At 31.3% G+C, this 19,637-nt stretch overlaps 3 long non-coding RNA genes across 3 annotated transcripts; all 3 read left to right on the top strand.

The window, feature by feature from the left end:
- Positions 1-3,716: 3,716 nt before the first annotated feature.
- On the top strand, positions 3,717-9,802 carry LOC123908363. Its single transcript, XR_006809607.1, has 4 exons — positions 3,717-3,876; positions 7,417-7,968; positions 8,066-8,260; positions 8,394-9,802. It is a non-coding gene; the product is annotated as an uncharacterized LOC123908363 (long non-coding RNA).
- Positions 9,803-12,899: 3,097 nt separating this feature from the next.
- On the top strand, positions 12,900-14,211 carry LOC123908364. Its single transcript, XR_006809608.1, has 2 exons — positions 12,900-13,278; positions 13,372-14,211. It is a non-coding gene; the product is annotated as an uncharacterized LOC123908364 (long non-coding RNA).
- A 1,745-nt stretch (positions 14,212-15,956) lies between these two features.
- Positions 15,957-17,940, top strand: LOC123908359. The gene is made up of 2 exons (XR_006809603.1): positions 15,957-16,096; positions 17,505-17,940. It is a non-coding gene; the product is annotated as an uncharacterized LOC123908359 (long non-coding RNA).
- The last annotated feature ends 1,697 nt before the right edge of the window (positions 17,941-19,637 follow it).

Genomic DNA, 19,637 nt, shown 5'->3' with positions numbered 1-19,637 from the left:
ATTTTTCCTCCTCCATGAAATAGTGAAAATCAGCTGCATGCTTCAAAGGATTCTTTCCAGTTTTGGAAAGGAAATCAGCAAGACCACTCAGAATAACAAGATCGTCTTTTTCGCTGAAGACTCTTCCACCACTCTTCTTTGATGCTTCCTCCTCCATGCAATCATTCTTCTTGTCATCAGAACCACCAACAACAGCGGCAGAAAGAATTTCTTTCTTCTTCCTAAGTTTTGAGACTCTTCCATTAAAAATTTCTTTTGCGGGGACTACTAGAAGAAGTGAGGTAAAAATTTCTTTTCTAATCAGATATTGAAGTTTGTCTATATATAGAGAAGTGTGTTGTAGCGATTTTTGCATGCTGCATGTTTTCAATTCTGCTGCTTTTTTATTGCTTCTTTCTGTTTCTGCATAATCACTGTGTTAATTTCAGCAAAATGGCTTCTGTATTTCAGCATAATCGCTTCTGTATTTCTGCTTCTTTCTGTTTCTGCATAATCACTGTGTTAATTTCAGCATAATCGCCTCTGTTGTATTCATTCATATTATTGTGTTTAAAATTAGACCAAGGAAAACATGAGCACCCGTTCCCGTAAGACGAGAAAGAAAAAGAGTGGTACTGAAATGGAAAATGTAGTTGAAGAAGACATGTTCTACAGTAAGCTATATGAACCACCAAACATAAACAGGATAGGTATCTATAATATAAAAAATGCTAGTGCCATATTAGATTCAACAATATATGATACTCATCAAAATATTCAATATTCACAATCTAATTTCTTTCATCGTTGCTTAACTGATATAAATTTTCTTATGTCAATATTGTCATACTTGTTTCTCAAAGTCATATAATATATTTATTTCCAAAAGTTTTTCGGTTTCTCTCCAATCATATAATAAATAAGCAAATAATAGTTCAATCATAAAATAAAAATATATCATGCTTTTCATATAGAATACATTAACTTAAATTCTTCCATATGAATATGCCCCAAAAGCAAGATATACTTCACACAAATTCAAGTAGACATCAATTTTTTTTTTTACTCAATAAAATCAATTAACAATTGAGGGCAAATTACATTAAAACTCTTAAACATTATCAATAGGCCAAATAACAAGCACAATAAAACTCAGTCACGAGTGTATAGAAGTACACAAAATTTTATTTATATTTTTCCATCAATTTATATTGATCCAAACATATACACTGTATCACAGTTAAAATACATCCATAAACTTTTTGATTTACTGCCAACAAATAACACAATTAAGTATTACACATTAAAATAATTTTTCCCAAATCAAGCTATTCACATCTGTACACACATGAAATTAAAGTCTCGGGACATAAATTTTATATATTGTCCATACAACAAAATGCATATATTTGACTCCAACTATAAAACCAATAAGATACTTAACAATGTAATATATAGATTTCATCAATATATTCTTACTTACAAATCTGGTTCCTAGCTTTAAAAAGTGTCTACACAATCATCTCAATTAATTATTGTTGAATGAAGATATATTATGAATTAATGCCTATGATCAAATTAAACAATGGTTTTCCAAAAACAATTTTTCCATCCATATCAAATATTCACGTAACAAGAACATGCTTAGTACTATTCGAGGCATCTTATCTTCTGCAACTCACTTTTGTGTATCTGGATGTGGGGAGGCCGAACCGGCACAACACTTATTCATCTCATGTAGCACATTTGGCTCCCTTTGGACTCTTGTTTGCACTTGGATTGACATCTCTCCGACAGTTTCTACGTCTATTCGGGATCACTTTGTTCAGTTTACTTCTTCAGCTGGTGGATCTAGAGTGAGACGGTCTTTTTTGCAGCTTATTTGGTTGGCTAGTGTTTGGGTAGTGTGGACAGAGAGAAACCATAGAGTGTTCAGCGGCTCATCTAGTACTTTGCATCAGATGATGGACAAGATCAAGCTTTTTTATTATCGGTGGTTGAATACGACGAGTTTTACTTTAGTCTCAAACTACCATAGATGGTGGTCTAGTCCTTTACTATGTCTGGGTCTTGTATGATTTGTTTGTTTTGGTTGGCTTTTCTTTCTGTGACATGTTGTAAACTTTTTTAGTCTACTTTGGCACATCTTGTGCTGAGAAGGCTGTTTGTTAATATATCTCATTTTAGCTTCTTCAAAAAAAAAAAAAGATCATGCTTAGTACATGATTATAGTCACAACATGGATAAAAAGTATAACAGTATCCTCAAAACAAATTTTAATTTATTCACAAATCACAACAACAAATTTAGTGGTGTTAGACCATATAATCAACATATTTCCATAGAAATTTATCGTATAATCATAGTATCAACAAACACAAAACAAGATTTGTGAAGTTTAAAGATTAGAATATGTGTACATTGCCCCTTGTGGACGGTTTCAAGGGGAGAAAAGTTTAAACTTACAAGTTACAATAGACTTGATTACACCATGCTCTTATTGATTGAATTGAGGAATCCACATATGATGAACACTGTTGGGACTATATTGTCTCGCTTCTATGGAGAGTAACCTCATATTTACTTTTCTTGGTATCGTTCTAACTTCATTTCTCAAATTAAAATTTTTCCTTTTTATCAACAAATAATTCTATTACCAAATCAAAATTAAAATTAATAATAACTCTATGCCAAAGAATTACTCTTAAGATTGTTGGAAAAAGATCTGACATAGAATTATTTCGTTAGTATAAATCAAAGAAATATTGGTACAAATATATATGATACATAATAAAATAAAAATATAGAACAAGAAGAACTTATCGATTTTGACTGAGGCGTGCAAATTGCACTGAGCTTAAGAGTATTTCGCCACCACAGGTAAGTTACCCGGTGCAGTTGGTCTCATAGCTAATACCCTCCAGGATACAACAGTCACATCTTACTAACACTGCACGTAAATTAACAAAGTCTCATAGAACTATTTTTGGATGCTCAAGAAAACTTAATTTTATATTATTGATATTGAAGTAGCATGCCTCCCTTATTCACTCTATATCCACTCAACCCTTTGTCGTGTCCTTAATATAATAGGAATTCTAGGATACCTCTTATTGTCACTTGCCAACCAATAAATCCTAGTTATTAGGATTATCATGATTATCATAAAAGTAAAACCATTACAATATGAAAGAAAGAAAACGTGCAAGTAATGAATAATAAATTTTTATAAATTAACTTTAAAATAAATTAACAGATAAAATATCCTACATAATTTACTCCTTGTGTCTCATGAAAGAGGAAGTGGATCTTAGGGTGTGTTTGCATATGGTGTTGAAACTAAAGAACTAATACCATGAGCAATGGTGTTGAAAGAAGTGTTGAGTGTTGAAAATTATTGGACAGGGTGTGTTGGAACAAAGAGCACAATATTGTGTGAATTGAAAATAATTTATTGTGTCCCACATCGGGTACTAGAGCATACGTGTGTAACATACTAGTTTGTATTTGATAGGAGAATGTTAATATGTGCACCAAGAGCACATGTTAAGGAAACAAAAATAGAAAATATTAAATGTTGAAGCATTAAATTTTAACTTTTTATGCATTAAATTTTTGTATCATTAAATGTTAAATTTCTATATTAAGATACGTTAACATGTGCTCTATATGCACATGTTAACAACACCCTATTTGATAAAATCCTAGCCGCCAGGATAGTAGCAGATCATATATTATTATTATTATTATACGCATGAGAAGCAACAACCGAAATCCCAAAACACAAAAGCTTCTTGATGATCCAAACTAATTAAAGGCCATTGGATATATAAGGACAAGGTGCATCACGTAGCAAACTTGATTTAGAGAATCTTATGGCATCTGCAAAATAATAAGGTTTGGCTCTTTTGGCTATTGGTTTGTCTAATAGATTTCAAAGCATGTTTTCGGTATGGATTTTACTATTACACATGTTATTGTAATTATTATTGTTGTAGTAGTAGAAATATAGTTGCAGTGTGTTTGTTTCAATCAACACAAAACATATTAATCTTTGTATTTAGTATGCCACGAAGCTTCTTCGCTGATGTTTAATGCAGCTTCTCTTGAATTGATTTTCTGAATCCGTTTCACTAGTGTTAATGGGTTCATGTCTCTTTACCTGCAAAACATAAGCAAAAACAGAGAGAATGAGGGTTTTGGGTTAGGGCAAAAGCTTTATAATAGAGTATAGGAATTTTGTCAAACAGGTTGTGTGCAATAAAATGAGATTTAATTTTAAGTTGGAATTGAGAAAAGAACAGTACAGAGATTGTTATATATAGTGAGATCATTAAAATCAAATGGAGATGTGTTTATAGATATAGTTGGGATTCTTGGGAATGAGTGAAAATGAGGGGAGAAACAACCCTGATACCCTGTGAAATGGTTCTACAGAGGATTTGTGCAAAAGCAGGTGCTTGGAGCGTGCGGTGTTACCTCGCACAGGAGATTCTCGCGAAACGGGGAGAAGGGGATTTTATCAAACTATCGTCTTTGTTTGGGACTTGGGGCCGTTAGAAGTTGTGTTTTAAAAATCGGACCGGTCATCGAACGGGTGGGGATACTTGGTCATTGGTTCATTGGTCGAATCATTGGGTCCTTGATCGAAACAAATCGGAACAATGATAATTACAATAACATGTGTAATAGTAGAAATATAGTTGCAATATATCGCAACAATAAAGTTTATCAGAACTGTGCCATGTTAAAAATTAGAATGAAAATTAGGCACGTCAATTGTTCTCTTTATTTGGTTATGAAATTAGAAAGATTTAGATTATGTTTTGTTTCTAATTGTTTAGAGAATACATTAAGTGTTGACTAATACTAGTATTAGTATTATCATTATTATTATTATTATTATTATTATTATTATTATTATTATTATTATTATTATTATTATTATATTTTAAGAGTGATCGTAGTATCATAGTTCCTTCAACTTTTATAAGAATGGTCATAATATCATATTCCTTTTGATTTAAGAATGATCCAAGTGCCATATAAGAATGATCTTAGTACCGTATTAGAATAGTTATAGTACCATATATTAGAATGGTCTTAAAATCATATCGCAATGATTTTAGTACTATAATTGAGGGTGTAATTCTTGCCTGATATCTACAGTGCAGTATTTATCTGTATCAGTAGAACTGAGCTGTGTAATCCTGGTGACTTCGTGGTTGATCGTCTGCGTTGCACAATTTTGTGCAGTGGCACGAAACGTCTTAAAGAGAGCGTAACCCAAGTAATTATTTTTTTTTTTACAACAAAAATATGTATGTATATATTTTATTTTTTTTTTGATAAAAAATATTTATCTGATAAAAAATATTTATCTGATATGTACAGGTACTAACCCTAAAGTTGGGGATTGGTTATTATACATAAGCTATCCTTATGCACCATGCATAAGTTACTTAGTGCACCCCCCAAATTACTTGTGCACCCCCCAAATTACTAGCACACCCCCAAATTTCTCATGCACCCCCCAAATTTCTTGTGCACCCCCAAATTTCTCATGCACCCCCAAAATTTCTCGCACACACCCAATATGACTTTTGCCCCCCAATTTTATTTTTTTGGTCCCCTCCACATTTCTAGCCTAAACCATTTTGTTGTGGGAATGGTTTCAGAGATATGCACTCCAAAACCATTAAGTGTATAAGATGGTTTTAGAGTACAACCCTATAATTAGAATACAAACAATAATTGTGATTTGAAACCATTTAACCAACATAATGGTTTCCAGAATTTTTAAAACCATATAAACACACATAAAACCATTTTACAATACAAATGGTTTCAGTGTATAACTATCTGAAACCATTTAACCAACATAATGGTTTCCAGAATTTTTAAAACCATAAAAACACACATAAAACCATTTTACAATACAAATGGTTTCAGTGTATAACTATCTGAAACCATTTAACCAGCATAATGGTTTCCAGAATTTTTGAAACCATAAAAACACACATAAAACCATTTTACAATACAAATGGTTTTAGTGTATAACTATCTGAAACAATTTAACTGGTTTTAAATAATGATTATAATTGTACCAAAAAAAAACAATTATGATTCTAATTATAGGTTGTACTTCAAAACCATCTTATGCACTTAATGGTTTTGGAGTGTATATTTTTGAAACCATTCCCACAGCAAAATGGTTTAGGCTTGAAATATGGGGGGTTAAAAAAAAATTGGGCGCACAAGTCATCTGGGGGTGCGTGAAAAATTTTGGGGGGTGCGCTAGAAATTTGGGGGTGCGCGAGAAATTGGGGGGTGCATGAGAAATTTGGGGGGGGGGGTGCACGAGAAATTGGGGGCTACGTGAGAAATTTGGGGGTGTGAGATTAGGTGTGAGTGTGTGAGTTGAGATTGGCTAGGATTATTACATGTGGATGCTCAATCTAATGGATGTTATTGACTTATGTACCATGCATAAGGATTACACTTATGTATAATAACTTCTCCCCTAAAGGGAAGTTGTATCTCATAGTCGAATATATATATTTATTGCAGGTTGCCGTTTTCTCAGAAATTCTACATTCCTTTATCGTCTTCTTCCCCTGACTCAACAAACAATGGATAGAATCAGCAATTTACCAGACGAGATATTGTGTCACATTCTCTCTTTTCTCCCAACCAATCTCGCTTTCGCCACAACAATACTTTCGACGCGGTGGACACCACTCTTCCATTCATTGGATTTTTTGGAGTTGGTCTTCAAAGACGATGCAACCTCATTCAATAGATTTTGTCGATACTCTTATGCTCTCAACCAACAAACCACTCAAAACGTTTCACCTCGACTGTTCTTATGGCTGCAAGAAAGATTGTAACATCTTTAATGCATGGCTAGAAGCCCTAATACAACGTCGCGTTCAACAACTTCATCTCAATCTGTATAATCATACATTGAATCTCAATATTTTTATCTCTGAAACCCTTGTTGTTCTCAAACTTGAGAATTTACAATTTACAACTGATGTTTCATGCGTTCATCTTCCATCCCTCAAAACCCTACATTTGGAATATGTTTCTTTTCAAAATTGTCATTATTACACGAATTTTCTTTGTGCTTGTCAAAACATAGAAGAATTGTTTTTACACGAAATCACTTTTAGGGACAGAGTAGAGGTTTCTTCCAAAGACATTCCAGTGCTTCAGTTTCAAAACTTAATTCATCTTAAAGTAGTGAGTCGTCGTGAAACTCGGTCAATTTATTGCTGGTGGTATGGTACATTAGATATGCTCAGACTTTGTCCTAAACTTCAATTTTTTTTTATTGAAAAGGTTTGTTGAGTAATATATATGTTTTTTGCTTGCTTGTTCTTATTTTTTCCAGATATTGCAAATAAATGATTTTTTTTTTTATTTCTTTGACAGTGGAGGAATACCGGTTCACCCGAGGAATGGAAAAGCCCAATCTCAGTTGTTGAATGTGTTTCGTCTCATCTCAGATCATGTACTATTTTAAACTTTGACGGTTCGGCCAATGATCTTAGCTTTGCAACATATATTTTGAAGAATGCCAGTCTTTTACAAGACATGAAAATCGGCTGTACTACTGAAGGAATGCTTTTGGAAAAACGTGAGATTATTAAAAAATTGTCCTCTTGTCCAAGGATATCTCCAGAATGCAAACTTTCATTTGAATTTAAGGATTATCATTGTTTTTAATTAGTTTCTTTTTTTTTTTTGGTATAGGTTTTTAATTAGTTTCTATTATAATATCCAACCATTTAGTTTGATAGTTTGGACAACATATATTGGTTTGGTGACTTTGGTTTAGGTTTGAGCGTTTGACGAATTCTAGGATAGTTCTCTCTCTTTTTTTTTTCTTTATCACCACCGGTATCCGATCGTAGTTGTGGGGATCGAACCGTAGTTCTTCTTATTAAGTTCAGCATCAACCATCGCTGGACCAACTAACGATTGGTAAAATTCTTGGATACTCCAGTTCTGTTTGAATGATATTTATTTTATTTTGCTCTATTGCATTTTTTTTTTAACTGCAAAATTTTATTAAGGATAGGCACAAAATGTACAAGAAGTACATAATGGCCAGAGAAATACAAGGATAGAAATCAAAGGCAAAACAAGGCCCCATCTCCAAAAATCAACAACATAAAGCAGTAAACACAAATCAGTAAAATCATGAACGACTGCCAAGATAGCCGTTGAATATATTCGACTGCCATATTGCATTGAAAGGCCAAGGAATTTAACAGTAAGATCTTTAAAATTGTATGTTGTTTGATAGTAAGTTAGTAACTACATATATGATTCTAGACATATTTTGTATCAAATTGTATGATTCTTTAGATGAGGAAGTTACTTATCGATGTTGTGTAATTTGGCAGGCAGAGATTGTGGAACTGAAGAAACAAAATGGGAATGATTCTTCGCAAGGTTTTAAATTGCGGTCCGCATCCGCAATTGCAGCCGCAATATTGTTAATGCTGATGTGGTAGCCACTACAACCGCAACACACCGGAATTGCGGTGTGATCTTAATTAACGTGTACGGCTGCATCGTAACCGCATCACAAACGCATCGGAAGCCGCATCAGATGTTTTCGGCGATGTTCGTTCAAATTTTCTCACAAAAAAATAAAATTTATGAACTTCAAATTCTAATTTGTGTCAAATTAATGAAAAATCTTGCTTTTAACAATCTCTCAACCGGGTATTTTAAATACATTCAAATTATTGTTTATGGAATAAACTAAGACTATGCGGTGGTGGATAAATAGTGTAGTTACATAGTAGTTTCATTTTATATAGCTTGTGAAATTTCAAAATGATTTCACGCCGCAACAACCGCATTGTGCATTGCAGCAACCGCAATGACCGCATTTGCAACAACTGCAACCACAACCGCATCCGCGACAGCAACAATAAAACCTTGGAATTGCCTTTGTGAATGTACTATTTTGTCTTAGTGCCGCTTTAGTTTGGGTATCCTAGACAATTCTTCAATGCATCTAAACTAAGTATTTTAATAAGTATCCTAGAGACCTAGACATTTCTCCAATGCATCTTTTAGATGTGTTTTTAGGAGCTTTTCATGTTTCTTTATTCATGTGAAGTTTATCTGTTTAATATTACATCATGATATTCTTCCAGGCTGGACCTTTGTGATTTTTCTCTTTACTTACATGTACCTTGGTATTTTAATGTAGGTTCTCATAGCCAACAGAGATTTAAATGCATCAAACTCAAAATTGAAAAATGTAGAAAACCAAATCAGATCAAACAAACTTTTGTTTCAATTCATGATATTCTTCCAAATGTAGAACTGGTAAGCATCTTCCAACTGTCTAGCTAGTCGTGCGTTAAGTCGGATGAATAGATGCAAAAAGGGTAAGAATTTTGTGAGCGTGCTGAATGTATTCTAATATTTGAGCGAATTTTAGCAGATTATTTCTTATTGGATTGCCATGCAGCTGGCAGAGTTTAGTTAGCCCATCACAATCAGAAATCAGATTCAGATCAGTCTTAAAGGATATTTATTTAAAGATCAAGTTAGCCCTTAACTCATGTTTGTTCTAAGTTGTCATGTAAACGTAGTTTTGTTTGTTCTAAGTTGTTTCTGACTTTCTGGCAATTATATATTTATGAAAGGTTGATTTAATTCTGGTCCTGGTGTTTAAAAGAAAAGCATTTCAAGAGAGATCTCTATCATTTGATTCTGGTTTTTAAATCAATGATGTAGCTACTTATGAAATATTTTGGTAATGTGTTTTGTATTAATGTTTATCTTTTATATACATGTATTGGGTTTTCTTGTTATATATATGATATCAATACAGTAGACTATTAATGTATTCCAACAGGGTAGTGAAGCAAATGCAGCTATTTAAAAAATAAAAAAAAAGTTTGCCACGGTTAGAGAAGTGGCAAAGTTTGATTCTAGGTTAGCCACGCCTAAAATCATAGCAAACAAATGATTTTTGAAAACCCTAACAATAATGTTAGCCACGGTTAATGGAACAACAACCGTACCTATAAATATGTTATCACGCCTTAAATTGTTGTGGCAAATTTCTAGTTTGATTGTGGCTAACTTTAGGGACGCCGACATAAGCCACCATCAAGTTTTCTGTGGCAAACATTATTAGCTACGGTGAATGTTGTGTTTAGCCACGGTTTTAACCTAGTGATGGCACAATGTGGGTCACTTCTTTGAAAGCGTGTTTTTATATCTAAATGTGTGTTCGTTCATCAATTGAAATGTCTTTCTCTTTCAATTTAAATGTCATTTCAAGACTTTTAGATGGTCCACACAATAGATTTCAAGGGGTAGAAAAGATAGATTGGGTGGTTGTTAATATGGCAAACTATTGTGCGGACCATCTGGAAATCTCGAAATGACGTCTTCTTTTCAGAAGGGCTCTTTTCTATCGAGTGTCTTTTCGATAGGGTGAAACTTTTATCTTAAAAGTGGTTTCCACATTAACGATAAAATCCTATATACCCGCTTTAAATCTAATTTTCATAGTAGTGGGTGGAAAAGAGGACTTATGCAAAAGTGTTCTTTCGAATATGGTTTGGTGTTTGTGTCATTTGTTGATGGTGGTTTAGACAAGACCAAGGTAACAGTTTAGAACAAACAAAGATGGTGTCAGCCATTGAAGCATATTCAAACCCTAGAACCTTAAGTAGAAGGAAAACCTAGCAAAGCATAAAACTATTTTCAAATATCTTAGCATGTAATTTTCACATCTTGACATAGGGTCGATACTAAAAAAAGTTACATTTTTGTCATCATTCAACCTTATTAATTTTATTTTTAGATTTTCCCTTCTCTATTATGAAGGGCTAAAAAAAAAAATAACAAAAGATCAATTGATTATTAAATGAGCTAAAGAGACAAACATATTTTATCTATTCATCTAAGAAACATTTAATAATAATAATAATGATTTTTTTAATAAAAAAAAAAGCATGGAATTTTTTCCACACTATAAAATCATGAAACAATTCCTTTTTCTAGATTCATAAAAGAAAAAATATGGCTAAAGTTTATATGTTTATTTATACTATGATTATCTTTTATTCCATGTTTATTTCTACAACAATATGTAAGTAATTTTTATCAACACTTTTAATTTTGTTGAACACCGGTACCGTATCTTTATATGAAATTGAATACTATACATGTCAGATTTTCATATTAATTGATAAGGCTAAATAAGTTTATAGTCCCTATAAAAAATTTCAGCAAGTTTTATTGCTTAAATATTTTTCCTACGATATTTAGTTTCTGCTTTTAAGTTAACACGTGTATATTATTTGAAATTTTGAATTTTTATATGGTCATGTTCAGTATATTATAGAAACATCTCTTAAAAAAACGATTCTTTTATAACAAGGGATAGATTAAAATGAAAATTTGGCGCTTAAATTTATATTTGATTTATCTTATGTTAAAAAATTCTAAATACTAGTTGGAAATTTTTTGATAATATTATAAATATGAATACAAAGACTCATTTAAAAATATGAAAGTATACATGAGTTAGTTTAAAAACAGGAATCAAAATTTATGTCGAAAGATATTTGTTAGACCAAAACTTGCTAAAACATTTTTTAGGGAATAAAAATAAAATTTAGATATTTATAAGGTATACGAATTTATTTAACTCTAATTTTTATTACTATAAATTTAAATTTTAAATAAATTTTATCTCAGGGATACGAATATCCAATAAAATCGTTTAATGCACCCCATTTTGATAACTTCCTTAATTCTTATTTGATTTGATATCATAGCTACGCCTTGCCACAATAATGAGGAATGTTCAGATCATATATGTATCCATCGGGATTGGTTATTATACATAAGCTATCCTTATGCACCATGCATAAGTTACTTAGTGCACCCCCCAAATTAGTTGTGCACCCCCCAAATTACTAGCACACCCCCAAATTTCTCATGCACCCCCCAAATTACTTGTGCACCCCCAAATTTCTCATGCACCCCAAATTTCTCATGCACCCCCAAAATTTCTCGCACACCCCCAATATGACTTTTGCCCCCCAATTTTATTTTTTTGGTCCCCTCCACATTTCTAGCCTAAACCATTTTGTTGTGGGAATGGTTTCAGAGATATGCACTCCAAAACCATTAAGTGTATAAGATGGTTTTAGAGTACAACCCTATAATTAGAATACAAACAATAATTGTGATTTGAAACCATTTAACCAACATAATGGTTTCCAGAATTTTTAAAACCATATAAACACACATAAAATCATTTTACAATACAAATGGTTTCAGTGTATAACTATCTGAAACCATTTAACCAACATAATGGTTTCCAGAATTTTTAAAACCATAAAAACACACATAAAACCATTTTACAATACAAATGGTTTCAGTGTATAACTATCTGAAACCATTTAACCAGCATAATGGTTTCCAGAATTTTTGAAACCATAAAAACACACATAAAACCATTTTACAATACAAATGGTTTTAGTGTATAACTATCTGAAACCATTTAACTGGTTTTAAATAATCATTATAATTGTACAAAAAAAAAACAATTATGATTCTAATTATAGGTTGTACTTCAAAACCATCTTATGCACTTAATGGTTTTGGAGTGTATATTTTTGAAACCATTCCCACAGCAAAATGGTTTAGGCTTGAAATATGGGGGGTTAAAAAAAAATTGGTGCACAAGTCATCTGGGGGTGCGTGAAAAATTTTGGGGGGTGCGCTAGAAATTTGGGGGTGCGCGAGAAATTGGGGGGTGCATGAGAAATTTAGGGGGTGCACGAGAAATTTGGGGGTGCGCGAGTAATTTGGGGGTGCGCGAGTAATTTGGGGGGTACGTGAGAAATTTGGGGGGTGTGAGATTAGGTGTGAGTGTGTGAGTTGAGATTGGCTAGGATTATTACATGTGGATGCTCAATCTAATGGATGTTATTGACTTATGTACCATGCATAAGGATTACACTTATGTATAATAACTTCTCCCTGTATCCATCCTGAAGCCGTGCCAGAGTGCTTGTTTGATTCATTATCAAGGCAATTCTTTGACTTAAGTGGCGATTTGGTTGGGATTTGCACATGTATTCTAATTTAATGAAAACTCACACATATAAAATGAGCATCGGAGTTTGCCTTTGTTTAATGGACCAATTTCGGACAACATTAGTAGCTTGTGAATGTGTGATGAAGCCGTAAAAGTTAATTAAAAATAATAAAACTATCTTATTCCTACCTATATGCATGGTAACGTTGGTGATTTTATGATTATATCTCTTGCTTTATTTTTTCTTTCTCAAAAATAACAATATTCATTCATTCATTTATTTAAATCTATAGGAGAATACATCAATCGAAATCATTACATATTCAATTTCACAAAAAAATAATAAGGATGAATCTACAAACAGGCTTACAGCATCCGAGTTAATAGCATGAAACGGCCTAATGTCTATGACAAAGCCTACAATTGATATGACAAACTTCAAATGTCCGGAATAATCATGTATCCGGATCCACAACATTGATGATGTTAAAGTCATTGAATCTGCATTGAATTTGGATCGATACAAACCTGCAAGTCTAAACAAAAGAACAAACATCATACCAAGACGAGAATACATCAATCAAAATCATTACATATTCAATTTCACTAAAAACTAATAAGGATGAATCTGCAAACAGACTCAAGACATCCGAGTTAATTGCATAAAACGGCCTAATGCATATGACAAAGCCTACAATTGATATGACAAACTTCAAATGTCCGAAATAATCGTGTATCCAGATCCACAACATTGATGATGTTAAAGTCATTGAATCTGCATTGAATTTGGATTGAAACAAACCTGCAAATCTAAACAAAAGAACAAACACCATACAAAGACGAGACAAACACCGTACTAAGAAGGGAAATAAAAACAAATACTCCGCACTAAGACAGGATTAAAACAACACCAGATAAAAAAATCACAGGAGAGAAAATTCGAATAAAACCTAAAAGTATGTGTGTAACAACACGGGTCCTTTTCTACGTCCCGACTGTCAGGTGTAACGACCCAATATTTTATCTTATTGATTTATTATTTGATAACTAAATTCTATCGTAATATTGATTATTCTATGTTTTATTTATTTTATTATTTGATGGGATAATAGTTACTCTAATTGTTATTGTTATTTAACTAATTTGCGAGTTTTGAAATTAAATCCGTATTATGCTTAATTTTAACTAAGTCAAGATTATTGACAATTGATTTTCTTTCACACGTTCCCAATGAACCATTCCTAGAGTTTACATGTATGATCTCACCCAACTTTTTTTTTTTTTTGGTTACATATCTCACCCAACTTTTATTCCATAATATTAGCAGGTGAAGATATGTCATTCAATTACTATTATTTCAATTGATTGATTAGGCATTTATGTAGATTTATTCCATAATAATTACTCACGAAAGGAATTTAACCACTTTGATCCCCACTTTGACCAAAGCGTATGTCAGTGATCTGTAATCGTTAAACTTCTAAGTCTTGCTATATATTCCTTATCTACAACTTCCAAACATTTCTCATAAAACAAATAATTGAATGTCCCTCCTTCATGCAAGCCTAAACGCAAATTTTGAGACTCTCACACCATCCTCTTGATTTGCCAAACTTCTAACCATACACCATCATCATCATCATCTATAATTCATTCAGAATATTTTAAGTCTCTCAAGTGACAATACCATATATTTTCTTCTATATTTCATTTCTCTACATCCTTTTCTATTTTATTCCTTGTTTCACCTTGTGAATCCTAATTATATGTCATTTTCATTTTCCCTTGGATTGTCGGATCGTCAAATCGAACTTTGGAGCGTGAGATATCGTATGTGCACTGTAGCTGCGAATTTAAGCTAGTATAGTGATTGGAAAAAAGCACAGGAGGTAAGGGTTTTTTCCCTATACACTCATGCTACGTACATAGGACTATGTTGTGAGATGATAGTAGAACATTTATCACTTAAAATAAATCGAAATAATCAACTTATAAATAAATAAAAAAGAAACAAAAAGAGTGGGAGTAATGTATTAATATTAATGCTGTTTTGGTTCACTATTTATATATATGCACAACCTATTGCTAACCGTGTTTCAATTTATCATTATATTTATATTGTTATTTGTTTGCTATCAAGTGCTAATTGTGTTGTTGTATATTGTTGAGTTTTGCAAAAGCCAACTTTGGTCAGATGCTGGACAAGATGCTGTAGCATTATCGTACAACATTGTCTGCTCTGTTTTTGCGCAGAATTTTTATATCATATCTTTGGAAGATTTGTTTTAGATATAATTTTCGTGCTTATCTAACAAGTCAAGACGTGTCTTGTCCCACAAGTATCTGAAGGCGGTTTATGTATTATTTGATACAAAAATATATCGTGATATATTTTTGAATTTAATCAAATATTGTTTTGGAGTAAATCTTTATTGAAGAATTATTTTGAAGTAAATCTTGTGATCTGGCCAATGAAGATTCCAGCTGTTTATTTGAAGCCTTGCTCTCCAAGTTTCTGGAAGGCTGTTTATGTATTATTTAAAACAAAAATATAACATGTTATATTTTTGCGTGAAACAAAAAATTGGTTATATTTTTTAAATTAATTTAGGGTTGGCCGCAATTCGTACAGCTGTGTTTGTCTGAAGACCTAGCTTGCACATCAAGACATAGGGTCGATACCCAAAAAAGTCACATTTTTGTCATCATTCAACCTTGTTAATTTTATTTTTAGATTTTCCCTTCTCTATTATGAAGGGCTAAAAAATAATAATAACAAAAGATCAATTGATTAATAAATGAGCTAAAGAGACAAACATATTTTATATATTCATCTAAGAAACATTCAATAATAATAATGATTTTTTTAATAAAAAAAAGCATGGAATTTTTTCCACACTATAAAATCATTAAACAATTCCTTTTTCTAGATTCATAAAAGAAAAAATATGGCTAAAGTGTATATGTTTATTTATGCTATGATTATCTTTTATTCCATGTTTATTTCTACAACAATATGTAAGTAATTTTTATCAACACTTTTCATTTTGGTGAACACCGGTACCTCCAAGTTTAGTTTGGTACCAGTATCTTCATAGGCGATTATGCCGCCGGGCATGTCTGGGCTACCCATTTTTTATTTTTTTTTGTAATAATAAGAAATAGAAAAAAAAATAAAAGAAAGAAACGCATCTCGTAAAGGTACCGTACGAGATATATTTAGTCTCTTATGTTTATTTTAGGTTTTAATTTGGTCCCTTATCTTTTAAAAGTTTCAAGTTGGTTCCTTATGTTATTGATTTCAACATAAGTTGGTCGTTTTCGTTAAATTTTGAGTTAATTTTTTCTAACTTTTTGTTAAATTTTGAGTTAATTTTTCTAAAACCTTCACATAGTACTCTCCTAAGTGGTTTACGCACGCAAATTCATTAGAAAAGTCGACGATTTAAACTAAAATTTGAGGAAAAGGACCAACTTGAAACTTTTAAAAGATAAGGGACCAAATTGAAACTTAAAATAAACATAAGAGATCAAATATGCAATTAATTCTAATTTTTAACAACCTAAAACCTTCTCAATCTAGAATCTTTGTTTGATGACTTGATGTTGTTTTGAATTTTAAAATTTGTTAAGCTGATTTGATTGTTAAGTGATTATATTAATAAGTTGTTTTGATTATATAAATAAGTAGTTTAATATAATTATATACATTGATCTGAATTCAGTTTTGATTGTAGCCTCTTATTTAGTTGAGCCTTAATTATATTGGAAACATGGCTATACTCTTGCTTGTTGTTTCTTGTTTAAAAATTCATTCCAAAATTAAATATTGAACAACAGGTTTAAATATTTCTATATTCGAAATTTAAATTGATAAAATTCCCTCCAAAAATTTGTCCAGGCTCCTTAACAATCCTGGAGTCGCCACTGAGTATCTTTATACGAAATTCAATATTATGTTTGATTTTCATATTAATTAATAAGGCTAAATAAGTTTATAGTCCCTATAAATTTTTTTAGCAAGTTTTATTGCTTAAATATTTTTCGTACGATTTTTAGTTTCTTCTTTTAAGTTAACTCATATATATTATTTGAAATTTTGAATTTTTATGTGGTCATGTTTAGTATATTATAAAAACCTCTCTTAAAAAAATATTTTTTTACAACAAGGGATAGATTAAAATGAATTTGTAGGGAATAAAAATAAAATTTGAGATATTTATAAGCTACATAAAATTTTTTTAACTCCAATTTTTATTACAATAAATTTAAATTTTAAATAAATTTTATCTAAGGGATACGAATATCCAATAAAAATAAAGATACCTAGCTAATAACTTACGTTTAAATTTTGTTTTTATCTTATTCAAAATCGTTTAATGCACCTCATATTGATAACTTCCTTAATTCTTATTTGAAATCATAGCTAAGCCTTGCCACAATGATGAGGAATGCTCGGATCTTATATGCATCGGTCCTGTAGCCTCACCAGGGTGCATCATTGATCCAATATCGGTATTCTTATTTGAGTTATCTGGCATATCGATCGGTGGGAGTTGCGGATGTATTGAGTATTATCACACACATTAAATGAAGTATTAGAGTTTGCCTATGTTTTAAGGGCCAATTTGGGACAACATTAGTAGCTTGTGAATGTGTGATGAAACCCTAAAAGTTAATTAAAAATAATATTATCATCTTATTCCTACCCATATGATAATGTTGGTGCTTTTATGATTATATCTCTAGTTAATAAGTTTAAAATAATAAGTTTGTATTTTAACTTGTACATTTTGTATTAATTGTATAATTTTTTTATAAATTATTTTTATTTTTCGATAAAGAATTACTAATTTTCATTCCTTTAACATATGTAATATTGTACATGTTAGATAAACCTTTATTGTTTTCCCACCCATATGTATAACATTGGTGCTTTTAATCTCTTATGATTCAGCATTGCTATATCTCACGAACGATTGATGTACGAAACACACGAAGCATGTCAAAGAAAGTAAAATTGGAATGTCCCGTGTGATTACTATTTATGAATTCACAACTTTTGCAAATTAACTGTCAAAATAAAAAAATAAATTTGCAAATTAAAATTAGTAATAAATATGTAACATTTCACACAAATCTCCAAAGCTCCTTCCAAAATATATAGCTTGTTTACTGCCACCGTTTTCCCATCGATCTCTTCAAGAATTTGAAGTAAAATGTAGAATAGTATATATTATGTTATATCATTTAATTTTATAATTTAATATTTGAAGTTAAAAGGAAATTTGTTAAATGTAAAATAGTATATTATATGTAGGTATAAATTCAAGAAATATTTTCAATTTAGTAAGATTTCAATTTTTTCCCTACGGTCTCTATACTTTTAACCTATGTAAAACAAGAAAGAAAGGGCTAGTTATGATTTGGCCAGCAATGGTATGGAAAGCAAGAAATGCATGCATTTTTTAAGACAAGGATTCATCTGCTGGTTGATGTAATTAAGCATGTTTCATTGCATTGGTATACACTTTTTAATGTTTAACACTGAGTAATTTAAGTTTAAGGGCCTGAGTGCTACTTTACAAGAGGTAGCTCTATAATATATAATTTTCTCACCTATGTCCAACTCACTTTTTAATTAAGTTCTATAAATTTTACTTTGCACTTTGAATATGTGGATAGAAAATAGGAAGAAAATAACCCACACTCATGCAGCAACAAACCACGTAGTTTGGACTTGAATATTATCCTTTTTTTTTCACCACGCTCACTGACTGTCTAATCTGGTTCGGAGTATAGTTCTAGCATCAAGTGGTTTCAGCCCCCTTACAATTGCAGTTGCGGAGGATCGAACCGTGGTCCTCTCAACCAAGTTCAACTTTAATTACCACTAAATCAACTAACGTTTGGTGACTTGAATATTATACATTTGTATGTAGTACTCCCTCCGTCCCAAATTAAAAGGGAAAAATGCCCATTTTTTTGGTCCCAAATTATAAGGGAAAAAATCATTTTCAAGATTTTTTTCTTCTTATTCTCATAAAATTAAATAGAAATTGCATTTAATTTTTTTCTCTTTCCTTTTCTCAATAAACAACAACCAATAAAAATTGCTTTTACATCTTCCTATACAACTTATTCCAAGGAAAACCCACAAAAATATATTTCAAATTATCAAATTTAACTTTTTCTTAATAAATGTGATTTTTTTATTTTCCTTATAATTTGGGATAGAGTATTTCTTCCATTCGCAAAGCCAATATATATATATATATATATATATATATATATATATATATATATATATATATATATATATATATATATATATATATATATATGGGGTTTTCTAACTTAGACCCTAGTTAGGTCTAAGTTAGCAAGGTGCACCTTTTGAGTTGGACAAAAATACCCTTTTTTTTTTTTTTGAAACAATAGAGCAACTGGGGCATGTATGTAATTTGCATCATAAAAATACCCTTTTTTTTTTTTTTGAAACAATAGAACAACTATTACATTTTTTAAATTTCTTCCAAATTTCGACCTCATTTTACGT

Source organism: Trifolium pratense, linkage group LG2 (genome assembly GCF_020283565.1).
Source record: "Trifolium pratense cultivar HEN17-A07 linkage group LG2, ARS_RC_1.1, whole genome shotgun sequence".
Taxonomy (NCBI): Eukaryota; Viridiplantae; Streptophyta; class Magnoliopsida; order Fabales; family Fabaceae; genus Trifolium; species Trifolium pratense.
This window is presented reverse-complemented; position numbering and strand designations above follow the sequence as displayed.